Source organism: Arvicanthis niloticus, chromosome 21 (assembly GCF_011762505.2).
Source record: "Arvicanthis niloticus isolate mArvNil1 chromosome 21, mArvNil1.pat.X, whole genome shotgun sequence".
Classification (NCBI taxonomy): Eukaryota; Metazoa; Chordata; class Mammalia; order Rodentia; family Muridae; genus Arvicanthis; species Arvicanthis niloticus.
The window spans coordinates 29,476,205-29,482,831 of NC_047678.1; the positions used below are offsets into that span (position 1 = coordinate 29,476,205).

Genomic DNA, 6,627 nt, shown 5'->3' on the forward strand with positions numbered 1-6,627 from the left:
CAGGAGCTCAACCAATGGCTGTTGAGTATCCAAGGACAGGAAAGGGAGGCTGGGGTCCTTTGCTCCAACCTAGGACAGGCACAGTTTCCGTAAGTTTTCCCAGCCTTCCCTTTTAATAAAAAATTTAAAAAGGGGGACCTGTTGGGTGCGGACTTTTAGCAGAAAGCGGCTATCAGCTGTGCAGCCATCTTGAGCCATATACCCTGACATGAGATTTGAATTACAATCACCTACAACAGCTGAGAACACTCTGATAATCTTGGTTTAGATACCTTGAGATTAAAGGTGTGTGAGATTATAGAGATCAGAGTTAGAGACAAGCCCTAAGGGCATGATTAAAGGTGTAACTTAGAGGCGTGGCTTAGAAGTGAGACATATAAAAGGCAAAGACAGAACAGATCAGAATTGAGACAATAGAAGACATTAGGGAGACTATAGAAGACAGAACCAGAGATCAGAGAATATAGACGGAGATCAGAGAATATAGAGGGATCATCAGAGACGAATCTCTGACATTAGGTAGAATCTGTTGTCACCCTCGCTCTTGCTGGAACCTTGACCCACAGACCGGAGCAGCAGCTTGGGCCAGGATACAGTGGCCGCCCAAACGTGGGTCGGCCTGGGCCTCAACATTTTGCCTGGGCTGCAACATTATTTTGGCCGACCCAACCTGGGGCTAGTGCGGCCCCCAACAGGTTCCGGAATCTAGTTTGTTGTGGGCTGGCTCTGCGGTGAGGGCTGTTTCTTGAAGTCGGTTTCTGAAGTCCGGGTGTGGGCCAGGGTCGCTCGTTTTCCACCGCTGCAATCATGGCGGCCTCCACAGCAGCCGGGAAACAGCGGATTCCTAAAGTGGCCAAGGTGAAAAACAAAGCGCCTGCAGAGGTACAGATAACTGCTGAGCAGCTTCTAAGAGAAGCTAAAGAAAGAGAACTCGAGCTCCTCCCGCCTCCACCTCAGCAGAAGATCACAGACGAAGAAGAATTAGAGGATTACAAACTACAGAAAAGGAAGACTTTTGAAGTTAACATAAGAAAAAATAGAACTGTGATTAGCAACTGGATAAAATATGCACAATGGGAGGAAAGTCTAAAGGAGATTCAAAGGGCTCGATCCATATACGAGCGTGCTTTGGATGTCAACAACCGGACTATTCCACTCTGGCTGAAATATGCAGAAATGGAAATGAAGAACCACCAGGTCAACCATGCCCGAAATATCTGGGACCGTGCCTTACAACTCTGCCACGAGTCGACCAGTTCTGGTACAAGTACACACACATGGAGGAGATGTTGAACAATCCTCCTGGTGCTTGGCAGGTGTTTGAATGCTGGATGGAATGGCAGCCTGAGGAGCAGGCCTGGCACTCCTATATCAACTTCGAGCTGAGATACAAAGAGGTGGAGAAGGCCCGCACCATTTATGAACGCTTTGTGCTCGTGCACCCTGCTGTGAAGAACTGGATCGAGTATGCTCGGTTTGAAGAGAAGCATGCTTATTTTGCTCAAGCTCGGAGAGTCTACGAGAGAGCAGTTGAGTTTTTTGGGGATGAGCATATGGACGAACACCTGTATGTGGCCTTTGCTAAATTTGAGGAAAACCAGAAAGAATTTGAAAGGGTAGGAGTTATCTACAGATATACCCTGGATAGGATTCCAAAACAAGAAGCCCAAGAACTCCTTAAGAACTATACCCTCTTTGAGAAGAAGTTTGGTGACCAGAGGGGTATAGAAGATATCATCCTGAGCAAGTGGAGATTCCAGTATGAAGAAGAAGTGAAGGCTAATCCACACAATTATGATGCATGGTTTGATTATTTACGCTTGGTGGAAAGTGATGCAGAAGCTGACACTGTGCGGGAAGTCTATGAGAGAGCCATTGCCAATGTGCCACCCATCCAGGAGAAGAGGCACTGGAAGCGCTACATCTACCTCTGGATTAACTATGCACTCTATGAAGAGCTGGAGGCCAAGGATCCTGAGAGGACAAGACAGGTATATCAAGCGTCTTTGGAACTAATTCCTCACAAAAAGTTCACGTTTGCCAAAATGTGGTTATATTACGCACAGTTTGAAATAAAACAGAAAAATCTGCCATTTGCCAGAAGAGCTCTGGGAACTTCCATAGGCAAATGTCCAAAGAACAAGTTATTCAAAGGTTACATAGAACTGGAACTACAGCTTCGAGAATTTGACAGATGCAGAAAGCTTTATGAAAAGTTTTTGGAATTTGGACCTGAAAATTGTATGTCATGGATTAAGTTTGCAGAATTAGAGACAATCCTTGGTGATATTGAGAGAGCTCGGCCAATATATGAATTAGCCATCAGCCAGCCACGCTTGGATATGCCAGAGGTACTTTGGAAATCATATATTGATTTTGAGATTGAGCAGGAAGAAACTGAGAGAACAAGAAACCTTTACCGACAGTTGCTTCAGCAAACGCAGCACGTCAAGGTATGGATTAGTTTTGCTCAGTTTGAGTTATCTTCTGGGAAAGAAGAAGGAAGTGTGGCTAAATGCAGACAGATTTATGAAGAAGCTAACAAGACCATGAGAAACTGTGAGGAAAAAGAAGAGAGGCTTATGTTGCTGGAATCCTGGCGAAAGTTTGAAGATGAATTTGGAACAGCATCAGACAAGGAGAGAGTAGACAAACTCATGCCAGAAAAGGTCAAGAAGAGAAGAAGGGTCCAGGCCGACGATGGGTCTGATGCCGGATGGGTAGAAGTCTATGACTACATCTTTCCAGAGGATGCTGCCAACCAGCCTAACCTCAAGCTTCTGGCGATGGCCAAGCTTTGGAAGAAACAGCAACAGGAAAGAGAAGCTGCGGAACAGGATCCAGATAAGGACATTGATGAGAGTGAAGCCTCATCTTTTTAAATGTTATAACTGCTTTTTATAAATCCACAGTTTAGAGCTTTGACTTCTGGATATTTTTATATATTTACCCAGTAAGGGGTTGTTTGACATCTTTGAATTATTTTTTTAAAATGCTGCTGGATTAACTATGGGTGGGAAACTTCAAGTAAAAAAATATTTTTGGAATGTACTGATACCAGTCTTGTTCCAACGGCAAACCTGTCCCTGCCGCCTTTTTTAGCATCATGTGTGTACTTCTCAGAATTAAATGGACTTGCACTAATAAAATCTCTAAATATAAAAAAAAAAAAGAAAAAAAAAAAGAAAGAACTGCTTCCATGTCTCTGTGCCCAGGAGCTGCGGGGTGAAGTCCTCACAGAAGACCCATCTCTTCACACAGAGCTTCCTGCAATGCACAGTTGCAATCCCAGTCTCCTCACCTTAGAGGTGTGCACAACTTTTATTCACTAACCATCCTCACACAGCAGAGTTCAGGTCCTCTTCCCTTCCTGCCCCATCTCATCCCTTCTTTCCATCCCACCCTGCCCCTCTCCTTACTTCCACAGGATGTCACTGCTTGCAATTGTATTCCAGTCCTATGGAAGAGAAAAGAATCCTTAAATCAACAACTGCCACCTTCCCCTTGCTCTCAATTTGTTCTGTGCTGGGCCTACACAGGTTAATCAAGCACAGTCCTAGCTCCTCAGGCCCAGCCAGCCTGGAGAGATCTACCCCAGCAAACACAAGTCACCTTGGGAGGGCCCAGAGGAAGGAGGGCCGGTCTCCACAGGTCTGACAGGGACTCTCAAGGATGCCACATATCAGCAGCATGTCTCCTCACGGCAGCTTGTTTTTTTTTTTTTCATTTAGCAGAATTTTGTCACTGTTGCTGCTCTGAAATAGGGTGTCTAAGTAGCCCGAGCTGGTTCTAAATGCATGTAATTGAGTATGACCCAAACTCCTGGTCTTCTTGCTTCCACCTCCCAAGTGCTTCAATTACAGGCATATGCCACCACTCCTGCCTCATTGAACTGTAGTTGAGGTCTTCAGAGTGGATAATGCTAACCCATGAGAATATATATCCCTTTGCTTTTCTGTAGGTTGGCGCTCCTGTTGGTCAAGAGAAGCAGCTGAGTTCTCGAGACATTAATGTGCCAGAGCTGAGTAGACAGGTCAGAATGAGGTAAGTTTACTGAAGTAAGAGAAGGAAGAAAAAAAAGGAAGGGAAGGAAGGGAAAAAAGGGAAGGAAGGGAAGGAAGGAAGCCAGGCTGTGTGAGTACAATGCTGGGGTAGCTAAGGCTCTAAGACTGAGCGGGAAAGGCCCAGGGCCTTATGATGCACCAGATGGAGAGTTCAGCCAAGGAGCTTTTACCTTGTTCACTTGGGCAGCCTGTAGCAAACTGAAGGCATCCAGATAGGAGAAGATTTTCAGCAGTGGCAAACTAGGCAAAGAGAACTCCATCTTACGGGGCCTAAGTCCACATTGACTCTTCTTTCTCCTCCCCAGCTTGCTCCAATTTTAAAGGCTTGGCCAAAGATTTAACAGGGCTGCCACCCGCAGCTCTTCAGGCTTTGATTGCAGCAAGCTGCAGGTGTGTAGACTCTCAGCCTCATACACACACACTCACCAGAGCCAGATACACTCAGCTAAGAGAGTTCACACCTAAATTCACTCCACAGTGTTATTCATCTCATAGATGAGCTCAACAACCCCTGCCTGGCACTGTGGAGACCAAAAAAGTACACGAGCTGGGGTAGCCCCCATTGATGATGTACTTGTCAGAACTTTCTAGAAAATACAGCGTAATACATTAATTTTCCACAGGCTAAAGACTGAGACTTTGTGTCAGAAATAGAAAAGTAAGAGTCATGCTGATTTTGTTCATGCTCGTTATGTTAGTGACCAGAAATCGGAATGTGTTTTCATTCTAACATTACTTTCTCCAGTGCAGCCACAGGGTGGAGCTTAAGTCCTGGACCCTTGGTAACTGTGCTCCTTTGTCATTTAAGATGATAACATGGGGTTGGGGACTTAGCTGAGTGGTAGAGCACTTGTCTAGCAAGCACAAGGCCCTGTGTTCAGTCCTCATTTCTGAAAAAAAAAAAAAAGACAAAATAATAAAGACAATAACTCAAGGAACCAGTGCTATGACAGAGTGTACAGATATATGTATATACACACAGAGACACACAAACATACAAAATGGACATATGTATATACACACAGAGACACACATATACAAAATGGACATATGTATATACACACAGAGACACACACATACAAAATGGACATATGTATATGCACAGAAAGATACACACAAAATGAACATATGTATATACACAGACACACCCACACAAAATCGACATATGTATACACACAAACACACACACACAAAATGGATATATGTATATACACACAGAGACACATTTCTTAAACTATGCTCTCTACTGAATCAGACTGAAAATAATTTTGAGGTCTGCAGACCTCCTCTAGCACTGAGGAGGTAGAGGAGGAGGAAGATCCCTGGCCAGTTTGGTTAGACTCGCTGAATCAGACTGGTTAGCTCCAACTTCAGTGAGATCTTCTGTCAAAAGATAAGGCAGTGAATGACTAAAGAAGATAATCACTATTGACCTCTGGTTTCCCCATGTATCCTTGACAAACAACTGCATATGAACATACACACGTGCACATGCACACACACATACACACACACACACATACACACACACATGCTGGCTAGATTATAAAACTAACTACAAACTCACTGAATAAAAGCAAGTTTTTATATCATACCTAAGGTATACTTACTAGAACCTGTAAAAAAAATTTGACATTCCTCTTGCTGACCTCTCCACACAAGGGCCATGTGGACCTTATTATTCAATAATAATCACTTAGAAACTGAGATCTGTTATCTTCAGTTGCTATTTTCTATGTCCACAGGATGGGGGAGGGGGACTATTCCTGATCAGAAGTAACCACTAAGTTCTCCAGTGAACCAACATAGTGCATCTGTCTCCCACTGACCCAGAAGCCTACTGTGTGCCCAGCGCTCACAACCGTGGGGTGGAAAACAATAATGGAGATATAGTTACTCCATAAATGCCTCAGTGCTGGAGGCAAACATACAGGACTCTGTGTGAGTGTCAGCCCATGGGTGGTGGCACTCAATGTGATGCTACCTAGATACAGAGGGAATGGATGTCGCTGTAATGTGGAAGGAAACCAGGCTTCTCTTTCCATATGCTCTTGTAGCGTTCACTCATCTGTTGAGTTTTACATTTACTTATTTATTCACTTTTGGTATTCGACACAAGGTTTTCCTGTGTAGCCTGGGTTATCTTGGAACTTCTGTTCCAAGCCTGCCTCTGCCTCCAGAGTGCTGAGATTAAAGGTGTGCACCTCCACACACCTCTGGAATGTACTCTAAATGTGAGTGGAGCATCCTTGAGAGAGTTCTGTGTTCTAAAGTGTTTTCAGGTGAGGGCAAGAGAGTGACTAGGAGTTGGGCTCCCTGGGTACCAGTGAGATAACAGGATTCCAACTAATGGGAACCCAGAGGTAACATTCCATAGTCAGGAGCAAGAGAGGTGCACTTGCTGAAACCAGAAACAAGGCTGGCTTTGCAACCCAGGAGTCATGAACTATAAGATTTTTTATGTCAGTGGCAAGCATGCCTTGCTGTTCCTAGGAGTGGGTCTCTACAGGTGCCAATGATAATGGCATTCATGATCTACAGCCAGAAGCCACAGAGTGCAGAA

The 6,627-nt window shown here is 44.5% G+C and overlaps 1 pseudogene; it reads left to right on the top strand.

Annotated features, from left to right (window-relative positions):
- The first annotated feature begins 703 nt into the window (after positions 1–703).
- LOC117725063 (crooked neck-like protein 1 pseudogene) lies at positions 704–2,926 on the top strand (annotated as a pseudogene).
- Positions 2,927–6,627: the final 3,701 nt, after the last annotated feature.